Source organism: Theropithecus gelada, unplaced genomic scaffold (assembly GCF_003255815.1).
Source record: "Theropithecus gelada isolate Dixy unplaced genomic scaffold, Tgel_1.0 HiC_scaffold_15884, whole genome shotgun sequence".
In the NCBI taxonomy this organism is placed as follows: domain Eukaryota; kingdom Metazoa; phylum Chordata; class Mammalia; order Primates; family Cercopithecidae; genus Theropithecus; species Theropithecus gelada.
Genome location: NW_020257641.1, coordinates 3,479,378 through 3,499,864, shown reverse-complemented (window position 1 = coordinate 3,499,864; position 20,487 = coordinate 3,479,378).

Here is a 20,487-nt window from a genome sequence, read left to right as displayed (position 1 = left end):
ATAGGTAATTATGAATCCATTTGCTTATGGTATACTCCTCAATCAGAGTGTCAGCGCCACCAGGCCTGGGTAGGGACACGCTGTCTTGCTCATGGGTGTATCCCCGGCACATAGCAGATGCTCAACAAATAAATAAGCAAATCCGAAGTGTGATGCTTCGGGCCAAGTGTACTGCTCCATCAACGATCTCATCTTCCGGAGACTCCTTTGTCGACATCCAATTCCCTGATTAATTGCTGTCTCTGGGGCCTGTTGTGCAACCCCTGTGGGGCGGGCTTAGCTAGTGGGTGTGAAGAGCAGCTTGCTACAGAGCAGGTCACTGAGCTGTGGTTTCATTGCGTGAGTTTGAATAAGTCACTTCAACTCCTTGGGCCTTAGAGTCCTTTTCAATGAGATGAATCATTTATTTTGTGGCATTTCTGTAGAGGTTATCGTCAGTGTGGGGAACATGCAAAGCCATTTTGATTATGAATTTGATAAGCATGAACTCTCTAACTCGATAAGATATCAGTATAATATTCAGGGATTTCTGGGCATCTAGACCATGAAGGCTTTAGAAAATTCTCCAAGTCTGAGATGTTGGCAGGAGCTCATCTTCCTTTTAGGTGTGTGCAAGAGCCACACAGGCACGTTTAGACCACAGCTTCACTCAGGCTGGCATTTAGTAGAAGGACCCCACCTTTATATATCCCCCCATCAATGAGGATTTTCCTTCAGGTGGCTATGGAGAATAAGGCTGTTGGTCAGATTCATCACTCAGCAACAAGAATGGTTCCAGAAGGGTCCAGGGCACCTAGTGCCATATTTTGGATTTGTTCATTCATTCAACAGGTATTTGCTGAGCGTCTACTATGTTCCAGGGTATACACCTGTGAACAAGACTGCATGGTGCTTCCTTGGTGGAGCTGGCATCTAGCTGGTAGACCACAAACGAATGAATGAATGATTATTCATTACTGACATTAGCCCGTAAAGGAAACGCCGAGTGAGTGAAGGGGAGACGCAGAGAGAGTGAAGGGGAGGCAGAGAGACTGAAGGGGAGGAGAGCCTGAGGCCTGAAGCAGAGTGGGGAAGGGCTGGGGTGCAGAAAGGAGGCCAGAAGGTGGGCGGTGGACAGGAGGGGCAGAGGTGGGCGAGTGAGCCCTGAAGAAGCTGAAGCAAGGGCGGGACTACAGCCGAGGTTCCGACGTCCGCAGTGCCAGGGCCAGCCCTGCCTCCTGGTCCCTTCTTAGGGCGGCGCAGGGGCACAGCCAGAGAGAGGGCTGGGGAGTCCGGAGCCCGAGAAGGGCTGAAGCTCCCTACCTCCAACATCCCGATTCGCCCCAACCCAGCCGATTCTCTTTTCGCCATAGCTTAGCAGAGCAGAGAGCACCTGACTCCTGGCCAGGAGGCTCCTTTGGGAGCCCAGAAACCTGGCGGCTGCTCGGGCCACCTCTTGCAGCATCAGGCGAGCCACATCACTGTGCTTGGGTTTGAGAACTAGAGACGGACGCAGAAAGGGCTTCTGTTTTTTAGTAGGCAGAAAGGGCTCCTTTTCAGGCCCTATAAGATAGCTTAATTTATTCCCGCTCGCTCGGGCTGCGAAGCAGGGTGTGGTGGGGCCAGTGGCTGGCCTGGAGCGCGGCCTGCGCCGCGGTACAAGAGCGGGCTAGGCGGGGAGGCCCAGAAGCTCCCCGCATTCAGAGAGGGCACTCAGCGCGTTCCGCCCCAGGCCTCGCCCCCGGCCCCTCCGCCGCGTCCATTGGCTCGCTCGCTGCCTTCCGCGCTCTCATTGGCTCTCACGAGCCCTCCCCGCAGCTGCCTGAGCTCTGCGCCCTCCGCTGCTCCGCAGGTGAGAGCAGCGAGAAGCGCGGTCTTCGGTTGTGCGGTGGCAGAGAGCACGCGTGGAAGGATGCTGACACTGACCCAGCACAGGGCTAGGACTGTCAGGGGGCGCACAGGGACTGCTGCCATTTACTATCTCCCACGCACCCCAGATTTCCCGTTACTTCATTCAGCCCTTACAACAACCCTGCAAAACAGATATTATTATCCCCTCGCTTTATAGATGAGCAACGTGGTGGTTGAGAGTTAATGCGCTTACTCACGGTCACACAACTAGCACGATTCAGAGGTCCGATTTGATCGCTCGTGTGTGTGATTTCAAGCACTGCACCCCCGTGGCACCTAATAGGGTGGTGGGCCTACCCCAGGGACTGGAGAGAAGACAACAGCCGGAGGGTGCACGGAGGTACCGCCACACTAGGTACCGGCTTGGTCTGCTCAGAGGAGGCATCCCAGGGAAATGACGTCCCAGGGAGATGGCACTCACCTGCTCTTCGGACACATAGTGGAATTTAGGGTGACACTGACAGCCAAGATGCCATAGGAACAAAATTGGCCAGAATAGGCTTTCACATGAGATCAGTCACTGGGCGACTCAGTCAGTGCCAGAGTCACCACTGACATGGGCACCGAATATTCTTTTTGCAGAACCCTTTGCATCTGAAAATCCCTTCACCTCCACGGTCTCATTTAACTACAGTATCAAAACAATTCTGTAAAGTTGGCATCATCCTAATTTTGCAGAGGACTAAACGAAGGGCTAATGAAGACCGATGAGGACAACGTGCTGTTTCCTGTATTTGGGGAACTTTACATCTCAGGTAAGTCTCACCACAACCCAAGGAGGTAGGCGTTGTTTGCCTTTTCTTACAGAGGAGCAAACCAAACTCGAGGAAGTTGAAAAACTTCCTTAGGTAGCCTGGGGGTTTAAGAGCAAGGTTCTACCTGACTCCAAATACACTCTCTTTCAATCAGTTATTCTACTGTTCCTTCAGATCCTGAGCCAGTCTGAGGAATAGAGGAAGTCAGTAGTTACTGAATGAGCAAGACTTGGGGAATGACAGTAAGGCCCTATGCCCCCAAATACATTTTCCCCCTTCAACTCACTGTAGATGGGTGAAACATTACCATTGACAATTGTTTTGTTGGGTTAAACATACAGCCCTGAGAATCTTAAAATACAAACTTCCCTGTATGGGAGGAAGGCAATAATTCTATAGAATGATTGAGAAAAGAAAAAGTGTTTGGAAGTTCCACTAGAGTTATTCACCTAGCTAAAGCATCTGCTGAATTTTGTTATTGTCTGGACAACCATCACCATTTCACCACCTCCTACATAAATAAGGATAGTCCTGTGATAGATCACAGTGAAGATAAAGCATCTAGACAGGTTCCACTTTAGGGTAGGATGTAGTAGGTAGCAGCAAACCTCTTCTCATGCCCTGGCACCTAGAAAACTTAGAATAGATTACATAAAATGTATTTTGAAGACATTGGAGATCAGTGGAAGTTAAGTGGGCAAGATAAAACTAAAGTTCCAGAGATGGGAAAAGCATTGCTAGCTGAGTTGACATTACTGGTCCTTTTTCTTCCATGAGGCTGTCTGCTGACTGAGTGTTGGGCTTGCTGTAAGCAAGGAGGGCTCCTGGGGGAAGGAGGTAACAGCAGAGATTTTGACAGTCATGTGGACTGGCCTGGCTGGCCAGAGAGTAGTGGAGCCTCAAGTTCACTGCCAGCTGTCCCCATGGAACACGGAGTGCTGGGGGTGGGGGTGCAATGATGCTGGGGGGCTGGGCTACCAAGGCACAGTTTTCAGTCCTTGGAAGGAAAAATTCAACTAGAGTGAAAGGCCTTGAAGGAACATGTCATAAATATCCTCCTTAAAACATTTGCCAGCTATTTTCCTTACATGTGCAAGGAGGCAAAAGAGCTAAGCTCAGAACTGTTGAAGAACAGAACTTTCAAGGCCAAAGAGACAAAGTCTGGTCTCACAGTCAAAAACTCAGGAGGGTCATGCTTGAGAAGGAAGCTGAACCTCAAAGACTCGTGTTTGGGAGGTAAAGTCCTACTAGAAGGAGGAGACTGCGAGGAGCCCATGACATACCTCCTTCCTGAGACATCAGAAACCAGAGCTGGACTGACTCTGACACCAGAATCCACCTCCAGCCGGGCTCAGCTCCTGATAGGATTGGAGTGATCAACCTTCACCTGATCTGCTTAATAGGAGATGAGTGACCGCTCTCTGTGGAAGAATAATAATGACTTTAAGTTCTAGGATTCTTTTATACATAATGTCGGAAATTCATTTTAAAAATTACAAGATGGAAATAAGTGAGAAAACATGACCAAAAAGCATAACACATAGGGAAAAAGTACAATAGAAGTAAACTTACAGATTACAAGTTTGTCTGAGTTCACTCAGGCTGCTATGATGAAATCTTATGAGTTGGGGGGCTTAAACTACAAACATTTGTTTCTCACAGTTCTAGAGGCTGGGAAATGCAAGGAGCAGGGTGCCAGCAGATTCAGTTCCTGATGCAGGGCTGAATTTTGGCTTGTAGCCTCCTAGCTTCTCTCTGTGTGCTCACATGGTGGATAGAGAGAAGTCTGATGTCTATTTCTCACCTTATAAGGGCACTAATCCCATCACAAGGGCACTACCCTTATGACTCCATCTAAACCTAATTACCTCTCAAAGGTCCCACCTCCACACACCATCACATTGAGGGTTAAAGCTTCAACATAGGAATTTGAGGAAGACATAAACACTCAATCTATAGCATAAATTGTCATAAAGAGTCTGACTCCATTAAACATTTTAAAAATTTCTTTTCTATTCTTTTATTTCTTTCCTCTTTACTTCCTCTCTTCCTTCCTTCCTGCCTTCCTGCCTTCTTGCCTTCAGGGCTTCCTGCCTTCCTGCCTTCCTTCCTGCCTTCCCTCCCTCCCTCTCTCTGCCCCTCACTCTCTCTCTCTTTATTTCTTTCATGGCTAGCCAAATGAAGCAGTGGCAGTGGAGAAGGAACAAGTAAATCTGTTATGGATTATGATCAATTAGTTGTACCTACCACTGAACTCGAACCTCTCTGACTCCATTTTTGATATTTGAGTGCTGACAGTTTTAAAGCTCCACCACCTTCTCTTTCTTTTACATCAGGTCTTACATCTGGGCCAACTAGTAAGAAAACCCAGGTGCTCCCTCCTTTAGCCTCAGCAGGAAGTTTAAACCATGCAAGATTTGGCCCATGCATGGAAACTCTCACCCTCAGCTCCACCATCTAATAACCCCAAGGCCAGTCTCCCTTTTCAGCTATCTGAAGCCATTTTTGGTCTTTCTTGAGAAGTTTCCAGGCTCTTCACAGAAATCCTCAAATATGAATAACATCTTCATATCCTCTTGGGGTGTGTGTGTGTGTGTGTGTGTGTGTGTGTGTGATGTCATCAGTCTTGACATTTAAGCCAAATTTGGGGTGAAGGTGTTTATCTCACCACAACACAGATGATTCAGTTATTGGAATTATTAGGAAATAATCTGAACAAAGTTATTATAAATAAATAGAATATAGAAAGATAGACAAGATAAATAAAAAGAGAATTTCTAGAGAGAATTGAAATCTATAAAATTCAAATAGTTCAATGATGGGTTGTTAGACAACAATCTGAAATTAAGAATTAATTGAATGGATTTAATAGCAACTTGAACACAGAAGATGATAGGATTAATGAGCTCAAAAACAGGTACACAGAAAATACTTAAGCTGAAATACAGAGACAGAAAATAATGAAAATAAAATATCTGAGTAAAAGACACACATTGGGATACAATCAAAAGATATAACACACATATAACTGGGTTCTTAGAAAGAAAGGAAGAAGAAATAATAAGGCAAGTCATATTTGAAGAGATAATAGGCAAGAATTTTCAAATTCAGATAAAGAAATCAACTTACAGATTTAGAAAGCTTAGTAAATTCAAAGGAGAATAAATACAAAGAAAATGACACATAGAAACATCATAGTCCAACTGTGAAAACCAAGACAAGAAGAAAATGTTAGAAGCGGCCAGGAAAAATAAAACACATTACATTTGAAGAAGTGACAATGAGTTATGGCTGAGTTGTTAATAGCAACTATGAAAACCAGGAGACAATGGAATGGCATCTTTAGATGCAGAAAAATTCTATACCCAGTGAAAATTATCTTAAAAAATGAGGGCAATTCATGTTTCTCCTCTTTCTATTGCCTTCCCTTTTCTTCCCTTCCTAATCAATCTAGTTCTAAAGTGATTAGATGGGGCAGAGCAAGGTAAGTATCTGTGGTTTTGGGGTAGGGAGAGTGGAGGAAGTCACCACAGCTCAGAGCAGGCTGTCAGGGTCAAACAGATTGAGACAGGGTCAAACAGATAGGGGCAGCCCAACGTGGGATACAAGTGACTCATCAGGATGAAGAGGGCATCCACTCAGAGAGGCGGGCTTGGTGTGGTGTGGAGAGTCAAGGCCCAAGCAGGGTGAGGAGGGAATCCTTTTTTTTTTTTTTTTTTTTTTTGAAGCAGAGTCTTGCTCTGTCGCCCAGGCTGGAGTGCAATGGCACGATCTCAACTCACTGCACCCTCTGCCTCCTGAGTTCAAGCGATTCTCCTGTCTCAGCCTCCCAGGTAGCTGGGATTCCAGGCATGTGGCACCACACCTGGCTAATTTTTGTACTTTTAGTAGAGATGGGGTTTTGCCATGTTGGCCAGGCTGCTCTCAAACTCCTGAACTCAGGTGATCCGCTCACCTCTGCCTCCCAAAGTGTTGAGATTACAGGTGTGAGCCACCGCGTCTGGTCGGGAATCCTCATATTGGGGGAAGTAGGTTCAGCTTGGGTCGCCAGAGAGAGAGTTATAAAGGAGAAAATAGAAAGAACTCTGTGATATTGGTTTGGAACAGGATATCTGTGTGGATTTATAAATATGTACACACACACATATGTAATATACACACCTACACATACATACTTATTACCCAGATTTTGGCTTCTAAATAACATTTTTCACTAAAAGGGAACCAGAAATCCTTGGATAAATGGTTGATTTCAGGACTGGGGCAGGGAAAGTATGAGATGAGTCCACCATACCTGGTGCCAAAATTCTAGGAAGTGCCCAAAGAAGGATGGGGACACATCAAAAGGACACAGAAGCCACTTCAAAGTGTCCTCTACTGATCAAACCAGGCACAATCTGAACATCAAAATAAATAGTAACAATGGATCATAACCTTTTCAAAAAAACAGGAAAACATGAGCTCATACAACTATAAAGAAAATAGGTCACGCATGGTGGCTCACGCCTGTAATCCCAGCACTTTGGGAGGCTGAGGCAGGCAGATCACGAGGTCAGGAGTTCGAAACTAGCCTGACCAACATGGTGAAACCCCATCTCTACTAACAAAAATCAGCCGGGTGTGGTGGCGCATGCCTGTAATCCCAGCTGCTTAGGAGGCTGAGGCAGGAGAATTGCTTGAACCTGGGAGGCAGAGGTTGCAGTGAGTCCAGATCGTGCCACTGCACCCAGCCTGGGCAACAGAGCAAGACTCCATCTCAAAAAAGAAAAAAAAAAAAAGCATCTCTAAAGGGGAAAAGAATAACATTATATTAGAGAAGACTGGCCGACCACATCTTAATCAACTGATCAAACTAAACATCACGAGGGATGGGACAAATTGCTGTGCAACACCTGCTAGGATGCAATGAAAAGAATGCAGCCCCCCTTCCTTGATGGATCTGCCGAAGACGCGTCCCCTGAATATAATGCTGCAGATCAGATTACGAGAGAACTGCAAGTCGAGGGCCATTCGGTGAAGTATCTAGCCTGTAACTTCAAAACTATCAAGGTCAGGAAAGCCCAGGAAAGATCGAAAAGTTGTTCCAAACTGAAGGAAACGAGAAAGACATGGTGACTCGTGCCCAATGATTGCAAAGCACGATTCCTTTTCTAAAGACATCGCTGGAACAATTGGCACATCTTAAACAGGGTGTCAGCTAAGATGATAATGCATCACTGTTAATTTCCTGATGTTTAAGGTTGTACCTTGGTTTGCCAGAGAATATTTAAAGACAAAATATGCTATAGCCTACAGGGTGATGAGGCATCAGGCTGGCAAAATACTCTCAAATGGTTCAGGCTAAAAAAATTCTTCGTATTGGACTTTGTGCTTTTCTATAACTTTATGATTGTCTCAAAAATTTAAAAAGGCTAAAATTTAAAAAACAGAGGCAAAGTAAAGACATTGTCATACTAACAAAAGCTGAGAGAACTTATCACTGGCAGACTCACACTGCAAGAAACAAAAGGAAACTGACCCCAAATGCAAACACAGAGCCACAGAGCCACAGAATGGAGCAGAGGGCACCAGGAAGGCCGGTATGTGAACAGATATAAGAGGAGGGATCATTTGAAGCAGCAACAATAACTGCATCTTGTGGGATTTACAACGTATGTAGAAGTAGAAGATACAACAACAGAATTGCCAAAGGCAGGATGGGGACACATGGCTGTCAACTATTCTGTTTCCTCTATTATTTGTGCAACGGTAAAAGTACCAATTTAAAGTAGACTCCAAGAGTCAATGATGCGTCTCTGAGTAAACCACTAAAAATTAATTTTAAAAAAATCAAAAAATTAACAGAAGAGGTAAAATGGGACACACGCAACCAGAGGCAGAAAAGGAGGAATAAAAGTTTAAAGAAGAGATGGGATACATTTTTTTGAAAGTAAGATGGTACATTTAACCTGCCCTCAATCAACACTCCTATTAAAAGACAATATTGACAGGCTAGACTGAAAAAAAAATTGTATGTTGTCTCTGAGATTCACTTTTTAATTTAATTTAATTTTTTGATACAGGGTCTTGCTCTGTCACCCAGGCTGCGGTGCGGTGGTGCAATCATAGCTCACTGCTGCCTCAAACTCCTGGGCTCAAGTGATTCTCCCACCTCAGCCTCCTGAGTAGCTGGAACTACAGGCACATGCCACCATGCCCAGCTAATTTTTATTTATTTACATATTTATGTATTTATTTATTTAGCTAATTTTTATTTATTTATGTATTTATGTATGTATTTATTTATTATTTATTTATTTATTTTAGTAGAGTTGGGGTCTTACTGTGTTGCCCAGGCTGGTCTTGAAATCCTGGCTGAAGTCAAGCCATCCTCCCATCTCAGCCTCCTAAGTAGCTGGGACTACAGGCACGTACCACCAAGCCCAGGCTGAGACACACTTTAAATACAAAAACACAGAAAGGTAAACAGTCAAAAGATGGCAAAAGTTGTATCGTGCAAACACTAACCAGATGAAAGGTGTGGCTAAATTAATAGCAGACGAAGTGGACTTTGTGCCAGAAGTAGTAATGGAGTTGAAACGTGACATTTCCTAATGAAAAAAGGGTTAATTCAACAAGAAGACATAACAATCAGAAACTTGTGTGTACCTAGTAAGAGAGCTTCAAAACGAATGAAGCAGAAAGTAGAAGAAAGAGAAACAAGCGAAACTGTAATCATAGTTGGAGATTTTAACAAAGCTCTTTGAGCAACTGATAGGAAAATCAGATAAAAGGTCAATAAGTATAGAAAAAGATGAAGAACAGAATTAATCAACTTGGCTTTACAGACATTTATGTGGAACAGTACACCCAGCAACTAGAGAATACACATTCTTTTCAAGTGCATATTTACCAAAATAGAACATGTGTTGGACTGTAAAGCAAGTCTTAACAAACTTCAAAAGATGAAATCATGCAGGGATGACCTCTGACCAAAGTGGAAATAAACAAGAAATGAACAAAGGAAAGATTATTAGAAACCCCAAATGTTTGTGTGTTAAGCAGAAACACTTCTAAATAACTTACAGTCAAGAAAGAAATCGAACAGAAAATTAGAAAATATTTTGAACTGAATGCAAATAAAAATACTATATACAAATACCTGAGATAAACAGCAAAAGCAGAGATTAGAAATGTGTAGTTTTAAATGCATACATAATAGGAGAAAACAGTTTAAAAACAGTATCTAAATTTCTAGCTCAAGAAGCTAGAAAGTTAACAACGTAAACCCAAGGAAAGAAGACAGAAGGAAATAAAAATAAAAACAAAAATTAATGAAATATAAAGCAGATACAGAACAGAAAAGTTTAGCAAAGCAAAGAGTGGATTATTGAAAAGATAATAAACTTGATAAACCCAAAAACGAGAAAAGAGACAACGCATTACCAATATCAGCAATGAAGAAGATCATGTAGATATTAAGAGATAAAAGGAAGTGATTACTACCAAAAAAAAAAAAAAAAACAAAAACCTATAATTCTGCAAGTTAAAGAACTAAGACCAGGCTGGGCGCAGTGGCTCATGCTTGTAATCCCAGCACTATGGGAGGCCAAGGCAGGAGGATTGCATGAGTTCAAAAATTTGAGACCAGTTTGAGCAACATGATACCCTATCTGTCCAAAAAATAATTAGCTGGGCATGGTGGCACAAAACTGCAGTCCGAGTTACTCAGGAGGCTGAGACAGGAGGATTGCTTGAGCACAGGAGGTAGAGGCTGCAGTGAGCCACGATCACACCACTGCACTCCAGCCTGGGTAACAGAGCAAAACTCTGTCTCAAAAAAAAAAAAAAAAAAAAGAAAAGAAGAGAAAAAAAGAAATCAATTGACCATATAAGTAAGGGTTTATTTTTGAGCTCTCTATTCTTTCATTTTAAACAGTGTTTTTGCATATACGATTGTCCTTGTGCCAACACTATAGCATTTTATTTGTTTTTTATTAAAATTTTTTTTTTTGAGACAGAGTCTCACTCTGTCGCCCAGGCTGGAGTGCAACGGCGTGATCTCGGCTCATTGGAACCTCCGCCTCCCGGGTTCAAGCGATTCTCCTGCCTCAACCTCCTGAGTAGCTGGGATTACAGGCACCTGCCACCACACCCAGTTAATTTTTGTATTTTTAGTAGAGACAGGGTTTCACCATGTTGGTCAGGCTGGTCTCGACCTCCTGACCTTGTGATCCGCCCACCTCGGCCTCCCAGAGTGCTGGGATTGCAGGTGTGAGCCACCGCACCTGGCCCACTATAGCATTTTAATTACTGTAGCTTTGCAATAAGTTTAGAAGTCAAGAAGTGTGAGTCTCTCAACCATTTTTTAAAGGTTGTTTTGACTGAGGCTCCTTGCAGTTGTATAGGAATGTGAGGACTCGCTTTTCTTTTTCTGTAAAGAAGTTATTGAAATTTTAGTAGGGATTGCACCGAATGTGTACATGGCTTTGGCTTATGTATTTAATCTTTTAAAACAGAACAATCACATCTATTATTTATGGTCACAAACATATGTAGAAAGAATAAAACCCTGGACAGTTGTTTTGAGTTGAGATGGTGCTTCCTCCGGGGCAGTGGGGTTAAGTGTAGGGAGGGGAAAGGAACTGAGAAGGGATTCACAGGGGACTTCAAATGTACCTGTAATTTTTTGTGTCTAAAAAATTGGAAGCAAACACTGCTGTAATTGTCACCACTGAGTGGGTGAGAAATGGCCATGGCTAGGACTAAGCTTATCTCTTGTGTAATGACTCGTGACCCTTCCTTGGTCACCCCTCTCAACTTCTGTCCAACTTCCCAGGTTAAAAGCATGGAAACTGAAGCCCAAAGACGCACAGCATCAGGCCCAGGTCCCCACCAGATGTGTGAGCGGAATCTTTCCACGGTGCCCAACAGCATCTCTGGATTAGTCAAGGCCACCAAGGGAACACGGAGCTGTACTTGCTCAGAATTCCGGGGGCAGAGGGTGGGCTGATGTGAGAGAAGAAGGGCCCTTAGTGCTGACGCCAATCAGGAGCTTCTGCAGACCCCAGGGCAGGCTGGACACTGTGCAAGAAGCTTCAGGGCTGAGGGTAAGAGGCAGGTGGGCACCCCAGGGATAAGGGTGAAGTGTCTTTAGGGCCACTGGAGTAGCCCCTCAGGACTCACCCGAATCACACATTTAGGAGCTGCAGAGTCACTAGTGAATGAGCTGCTCCACGTCCGTGAATGTGGTAAACAGAACAATGGCCCCATCAACGATGCCCACGTCCTACTCCACAGAACCTGTGAATATGTCACCTTACATGGCAAAGGGACTTCGCAGAGTAAGAGGTTATCCCAGGCGACCCAATTGGCCTCTATGCCATCAGGAGGATCCTTGTTAGAGAGAGGTGAGAGGGTCAGCATCAGAGGAAGGAGGTGTGACAACAGGGGCAGAGGTTGGAGTGACATGCTTTGGAGACAGAGGAAGGCCAAGGAGTACAGGAGACTCCTAGAAGTAGGAAAAGGCAAGGAGACAGATGCTCCCCAACACCCCCAGAAGTAGCCTGGCCCGGCTCATCTCTGGATTTTGGCCTTCTGACCTTCAGAGCTGTGAGGGAGTAAGTGTGTGTTTTTATAAGCATTAAACTTGTGATTATTTGTTATGGCCGCAATAGGAAATGAATACTATGAATTTTCCAGAATGTGGCATACTCAAGTATTGTGATAGTTTGTATCAAAAATGACTGTAACAATATTTCCAGTCCCACTAGCTTTTCCAGAGTTTTGACACTCCTCCATCAGGGGTGGGGTCTATTCTCCTTCCTGTGAAACTGTGTGGGCCTCTGTGACTGCTTTGAGGAAAGAAATAGTGGGACTTTCAATGCTCAATCATAAACATTGATACGGCCTCTGCCCAGGTTGTTTTTTTCTCTGGGACACGCGCTATGGGAGCCCTGAGTCAGCATGTTAGAGATCCACCTGCCCCGAAGCCCCCATGCTGGAGAGACCACGTGGAGAGAGTTCACAGGGACAGAGAGAAGCCCAAGGGGCTCCAGCCATGCAAAGCCCAGACACCAGGCAAGTGAGCCCGCCTTCATCCACCTGTCTTCAGGCTGCCCAGCTGCTGCTGAATGGAGCAGAGTTGAGCTGCCCCCACAAAGCCCTGTCCAGTTTGCAGATTTGTGAGCAACACAAATATTGTTTGTTTTTTTTTGTTTTTTGTTTTTTTGTTTTTTTTTTTTTGAGACGGAGTCTCACTGTGTCTCCCAGGCTGGAGTGCAGTGGCGCGATCTCGGCTCACTGCAAGCTCCGCCCCCCGGGTTCACGCCATTCTCCCGCCTCAGCCTCCCAAGTAGCTGGGACTACAGGCGCCCGCTACCGCGCCCGGCTAGTTTTTTGTATTTTTAGTAGAGACGGGGTTTCACCATGTTAGCCAGGATAGTCTCGATCTCCTGACCTTGTGATCCACCCGCCTCGGCCTCCCAAAGTGCTGGGATTACAGGCTTGAGCCACCGCGCCCGGCCGGTACAAATAAGCCACTGAGTTTTAGAGTGGTTTCTTCCACAGTGGTAGGTGGCTGGAACAAATGTCAAAGGCTCACCCATACCACCCCAGGTGAAACTCAGGGAACAAATCCAACCCAATGGAGGGTAAGAGCTTCCTGTCAATTTTCCATTGTTCCATTCTTAAATAGAAACACATACACTAAGATTACCAGACACATGAGGAAAATTTTGACATAAAAGAAATAGATCAAAGAAAATAAACAAAATAAAACAACCTGAAAGAACAGACTATGCAGAAAGAAGAAAACATTTAAAGAAATAAACAAACAAAAAAAAAAAAAGCCACCAAAACCAATAGCATTCACATCTTTAGATTCCTAAGGGAAGACACTACATCCATAACAGAAGCACAAGATACTACCAAAGGGAAACACTGCAAAAGCAAGAATAAAAAGGGGGAATACAGAAAATACAGAACAACAAATGAAATACAAATCTTATTACAAGATGGGAAGATAAAGAAATTACCCAGAAAGCAGGTAAAAAAAACCACACAAATGGAAAGGAGAGAAAAATCAAATGGTGAGTAAGAAAGTAAGAACTGATCCAGGGAATCCAAAATGTGAAGAGTAAGGAATTTTAGAAAGAGACAATAGAGAAAATAGAGGGGGAAGGAATTGTCAGCAAACCAATTCAAGAAAATTCCCCCAGACTGAAAGACAGGACTTTCCAGACTGAAATGGCCCACCAGGGCTCCAGCACAATGGAAATGGAAAATGCAGACCCAACAAGGCAAACCAATGGGCACTTTTAGAACACCTGGGACGGAGAAGGTCATGTGCAAAAATTCAGGAATCAGAATTGTTTGACTTTCTCAGTAGCAGCCCCAGAAAGCTAGAGGGCCTTAGAATAAAGCTTTCAAAACTATGAAGGAAAAGGATTTCCAACTAGATTCATTGTCTATTGCTGCATAGCAAATTGCTCTGACATTTAATAGCTTAAAACAACACACATTTGTTATCTCACAATTTCTGAGGGTCAGGAATTCAGGAGCAGCTTAGCCAGGCTGTTCTGGCTCAGGGTCTCCCATGCAGTGGCAGTCAAGCTGTGTGACAGAATTGTAGTCATTTCAAGGCTCAGTAGGGGCTGAGCATTTTGCTTCCAAGCTCACCCATGTGCTTGAGGAGGCTTCAGGTCCTTGCACATTGGCCTCTCCATGGGCTGTCCCAGATGTGGCCTCCCCCGGAGAGAGTGATCCAGCAGATCAAGGGAGCCCAAGACGGTCTTTTACAATCTAATCTCAGGAGTGACATTCCACCACTTCTGCCATGTCCTCTTAGTCACAGACCAATAGTTCAGGGGACTATTATACAAGGAGTGAATACCAGAAGGTAGGAATCATTGGGGCCATTTTAAAGGCTGCCTATATTATACCAACTGAGAATTCTATAGCCAGCCTAAAGCATCAAGCCAGTGTGAAGATAAAATAAGGGTATTTTAAGACATGCAAGGTCTCGAAAATGTTACCTCTGTAACACCCTTCTTAAGAAAGCTACTTGAGGACTGGCTCCACCAAAACAAGGGAGTAAACCAAGAGACCGAAGAGCCAGCCCAAGAGAGAGATTGAGGGATTTCCCCAGAAGAGAGACTGAGGGATTTTCCCAAGATTATGGAGAAGAGAGATAGCAGGATGAAGCTTTGTACCCAGCAGGTCAGAAGGCTCGGGGAGGGTCTTCTCCAGGCTAACAAAATTAACAGAATACCTGTTGGGGAAGAACAAATGCAAAGATAGCTAGACAATGGAGAGTTTGGTATTGAATTAGTGATCAGTACATAGAAAACAAATAAAACAAGATAATTATTAATGCTTGGGGTGGTGGCAGGGGGGTGTGCAGGAAGGAAAAACAAATGTAGTTTATTACATAGGTCAGTTCTGAACAAATTGCCATAACACCAAAGACATTGAATCTTTATCCAACCAATATCCCACAGATCTCTGCTGGGAGTTTCAGGGAGAGGCAAGTGTGTGTGGTGGCAACAAAGGGTGGCGATGTATGGATGAGGTGAGCTAAACTCACGTCTTCTTGTCTCCCAGAGTTGAGGTCAATGGATAATGCCTAGAATGAAAGCATCAGGAAATAGCAATACTCACATGTTCTTTGTAGAGATGGAGAGATAAATAGCTAAAAGGGTTGGCATGACAGCATGTAGTGAAAAGGGAATGGGAGAGGGTAGTGGAAGAGGTCTGCAGAAAGCTTCTTAGCAAATCCAGTAAATCTAGTCAACCCTTTAAGTCATGTCTATATGTTCTTTTTATATCATGCGTACATTTTTATATATTACTTCTCTCATATCAAATATCCAGTCAGTTCAAAATTTCAATTTTTGAATGCATGTTCCTTTTCAAAAAGTTTGTTAGAACTTAAATCAGGGGCCAGGTGCAGTGGCTCATGCCTGTAATCCCAGCACTTTGGAAAGCTGAGCAGGCGGATCACCTAAGGTCAGGAGTTCAAAACCAGCTTGGCCATCATGGTGAAACCCCATCTCTACTAAAAATACAAAAATTAGTCGGGCATGGTGGTGTATGCTTGTAATCCCAGCTACTCAGGAAGCTGAGGCAGGAGAATTGGTTGAACCTGGGAGGCAGAGGTTGCAGTGAGCCAAGATCACGCCACTGCACTCCAGCCTGGGAGACAAAGCAAGACTCCACCTCAGAAAAAAAAAAAAAAAAAAGAAAAAAAGAAATTAAATCAAGATCCAAATAAGGATCTTTCTCTCTCTTTCTAGTTCTCATTCTCGCTTTTGTGTATCCCTCTCCACTTCCATGCCAGCTATTTGTTTGTTGAAACAGGCCATCCTACCTACAGCTTTTGCTATATATTTCTTTTTTTCTTTTTTTTTTTTTTTTTTTGAGACGAAGTCTCGCTCCGTCACCCAGGGTGGAGTGCAGTGGCCGGATCTCAGCTCACTGCAAACTCCGCCTCCTGGGTTCATGCCATTCTCCTGCCTCAGCCTCCTGGATAGCTAGGACTACAGGCGCCCGCCACCACGCCAGGCAATTTTTTGTATTTTTAATAGAGATGGGGTTTCACCATGTTAGCCAGGATGGTCTCCATCTGCTGACCTCATGATCCACCAGACTCGGCCTCCCAAAGTGCTGGGATTACAGGCGTGAGCCACCGCGCCCGGCCTTTTGCTGGATATTTCTAATTGTATCTTCATGAACTTGGCTAACATCTTCCTCTGTCCTCTGCACTTGCTTGCAGTCTTGTAGTGCAGTCTTGATCAGTTTCAGCGTTAGTGTCTCTTTTTGGCAGATCTTTATCATAGGGGATCTTATATTCTTCCATCAAGAGACATATTGGGCAGGATTGTTTTTCATTTTGTCATATTAGCAGTTATTGATCAGAGCTTAGATTCATTAATTCACTAGAGGGTGATGCTCTAATTTTATCATTCGGCTTTTATTTGCTATTCAGAATACTTCTCTAAAATGACACTTCTCATCTATTTGGCTACATTGTGATAGAGGTCTTCTAGGAAAAACAGGGTAAATGTTTGATTCTGTCATTTTATTTTACTAGCTTTTAAAGTAACGACTTAGTTCATGCGCCTCCTCAGGAAGTGACTAATATTTCCTAACACACTCAGTAAAACTAGCTGACACTTTCTACAGCTTTTTAAGATTTTATTTTTATCAAAAACATACACACAACAAAATCTTAAAAAGGTGTATAAAGAAGGAAAAAGAAAAGGGGTAAAACAGATCATTTTTCAGGAAGCTTAAACAGTCTTTCATATCAAGGGCTAAATTTATTCCTATGCTTCTTACCGGCCAATGCCAAGAAGGGAAGAGACAGCCCACGCAGCGTGCTCTGGGTTCCATAAATCAAAGCCTGCATGTTGGTCTGAACAAACAAATGTTTTTCTTACACGAAGAGCATATTGGACATGGCCACCTCTTTTGGCTTGGGGTCATCAGCCCGGATGGTGAGGCTCCTGGCGCCTGTGGAAGCGTGTGAGGATGTTTGTCCTTGTACATCACGTGCCCAGGTGTGCTAAGTCACACCTCCGTGCTCCCGCCCATGCCGCTCCCCTCCCTGACCTGCTTGCACTCCAGAGTCTGGCCAGTCTCATGCACACTTCCTGGCTGAGCTCAGGGGTCATCTCCTCCAAGAAAGCTTTCTCATCATCAGACCAAGTGTCCTCCCACTTCTCCCGACTCCCACTGGGCTCTGTGCCCCTCCTTGGCTTTCTCATTGCCAGAGCCTTGCCACCTGGAGCACACCCGGCTCATAGTAGGTGCACTGCCCATGGTTTCTAAACTGAGCTCAAGTGCTTTCTAGTGGAATTCCTTCTCTTTCTTAAGCATCAGGCAGCTAGTGATCATGCAGTGCCTGGCCCCTCACTTCTAATCTGAACTTTCAATAAGTGAAAGATCAGAAAACAAGACATGCAGCAAGTTATGACTGTCTGTAAAGCAAGTCACTGGATTCTAAGGAGGCCCAAATATCTGCTGGAGTAGACCTGACCGAGTCTAGGTCAGGGACTTAGCTATGTTCCACTTCTCTATCCACATTTGGGCTCCGAGTGTACTTGGTTTGACTGAAGCTGCCAGGATGCTGGGAAGATGCAGACCCCTGTTGTGAGTGTGAGTGTGGGACGTTCGTGGTCCCCAAAGCCCCTTCTCAGCCCCAGTCTTAGTCAGTCCTCACCATCACCTGTGAAGCAGATGTGTGCAGGAGAGGAGGGGCTGCAGCTGCCCGCACACACACCACTCCGCTGCCTGGGTCTGACCCTAGAGCCAGTGCCTGGAAAGGAGAGATTTCCACTGTGGATGTTTGGGCCCTGCCCTACCTGCTTTGACCCTACTGGGGTGCTGCTCTTCCCCAGGGCTGCCTCTGCAGGGAAGCTGGCCCTTCCTGACCATTTCCAGGACAGAATTGATACCACTGGCCTCTTTCATTAGTCCAATCTCTTTCCAATTGTCTGAAGTGGAAGCAAATCTCAGGCATGCAAGAGATGTGACTTTTTAAAAATAAGTCAACTCCATTTATGTTTAGCCCTCAAGTGCTCTAAGTGGTAGACCTCCAATCTCAGCCAACCTGGGCTTTTCTTCTCTCCAAAACTGCCCTGGAGTGGGATATCTGGCCCTGCGTGGTGTCATCTTTCCGGTCTGGCTTCCATCTTGTGTTGTCTTCATCTTTGTCCTGGTCTCTGTCTTTGGGCCACTCCAATTTTGCTGAATTATAGAGTCAAGTCACAGCAACTCCAATCTCATCCTCATGGGCAAATGTCCTGCTGTGGCCTGTGGCATGCAGTGTACTCAGGGACTCAGGAACCATCTCACTCTGTCTGTGTCTGCCGTCACAGCTGCATCTATGATCAGACTCCCCTCTAAGCTAAAGCTGGGAACAGGGCTGAGCGATGGGATGATAGCCATGTTTTCCAATTATCTGAAGGCTCAGTGTTCATGGAGAGCTGAGACGGGAAGGATGCTGTTGGCAAGATGACAGACTGCAGGGATACTCCCGTAGTTCACGTGTTCCCTCTTTCATGGGACGCCTCCACGCTGGTTCACTAGAAATACAAAGATAAAACATGGACCCTATGCTTGAGGGCTCAAGGAGAGGGGAGATTACAAGCCAATAATTCCAGTACCAGAAAATGAGGGTAGCCTGGATGTAAGAAAATGAACAGTTAACATCCCTAATATGGAACAGACTTCTGAAAATTGGTAAGAAAATCTAGACTTATTGTACCAATTTTCTGCTGCTACTCTAACAACTTATTACAATCTAGGGGCTTAACGCAACACAAATTTGTCTGTAGTTCTGAAGGTCAGAATTCCAAAAGGGTCCCACGGGGCTAGAAAATCAAGATTTCTACAGGGCTGTGTTTTTCCTGGAAGCTCTGGGGGAATCCACTTCCTTGCTTTCTCCAGCTTCTAGAGACCACCTATAATCCCTGGCTCTTGGCCTCTCCCTCCATCTTCAAAGCCAGCAAAGTCAAGTGAGGCCCATGCTGCCTTCTCTCTAGTTCTTTGTAGTTCCCTTTGTCCATTTATAAGGATGCTTGCAATCACATCGGGTCCACCCCAAGCATCCAGGATAAAAATCTCCATCTCAAGGTCACCTGATTAGCAACCTCTCTTCCACCTGCTCCCTTACTTCCCCTTTGCCATGCAAGGTGACATAGTCACTGCTTCCAGGGATTCAGATGTGGATGATTTAGATGGGCCATTGTTCTGTCTGCCACACTATCCCAACAGAAAAACGAACAAAGATTATGGAAAAGGAATTCACAACAAAAGTACAAATAGCACATAAATCTGTGAAAAGATGATCAACTTTCCCAATAGTCAGGAAAACAGAAGTTGGGAATAGCAGTGGGATCTCATGCTCAACCTCCTGGTGGCTAGAATTTAAAAGGTTAATTAACGCTGCCTAGGGTTGATAGGGATGTGGGAACGGGCATTCTCACCCCTGGTCAGAGTGCAACAGCAACATTTTGGGGAAAGGAATCTGATAGTTTATCCAAAGTAAGATGCACTGACATTCTGACTTAGCAACCCCACTTATAGGAATCTATTTTCTTCAGAAATAACACATTGTCACTTCATTCAAAAAGTGTCGTTGCATCAGGCACTGAAGGTGTGGCCATGGACAGATCAGAGAAGGCCCTGCTCACACAGAGCTTACGGTCTCATGTGAGAGGCAGACCACAAGTCAACAATGGAAGAAAGAAACTAGAAATGGCTGCATCAGGATTAGGGCTGTGAATTCGGCTCCTAGGGCTGCTGTAACGAATGATCACAAACTGGGTGACTTAAAAGAACAGAAACATGTTCCTTACAGCTCTGGAGGCCGACAGTCTGGAACCAAGGGGTTGGCAGGGTGGTTCCTGTGGGGAGCTCTGGGGCAGAGTCTGTTCCATGCCTCTCCTAGCTTCTGCAAGTTGCTGGCAATCCTTTGCGTCCTTTGGCTTGTAGACACGTCACTCCAATCTCTGTTGTCACATTACATTCTTCTCTCTGTGTGTCTCTTTGTCCAAATTTACCTCTTCTTATAAGGACATAAGTAATTTGACTAGGATTCATTCAATTTCAGTATGACCTCATCTTAACTTGACTACATCTGTAAAGACCCTGTCTCCAAATAACGTCACATTCACAAGTACTAGGGACTTTAATGTCTTTTTAGAGGACACAACTCAACCCACACCAGGCTGTGCAGAGAACTTACAGAACAGAAGAGAGCAAGGATGGTCACTTAAACTTGGATGGGCAGGAAGGCCTCTTCCAAGAGGTGACATTTAAAACCCGAGCTCCAACCAAGGATAAAGTAGTCTCTAAA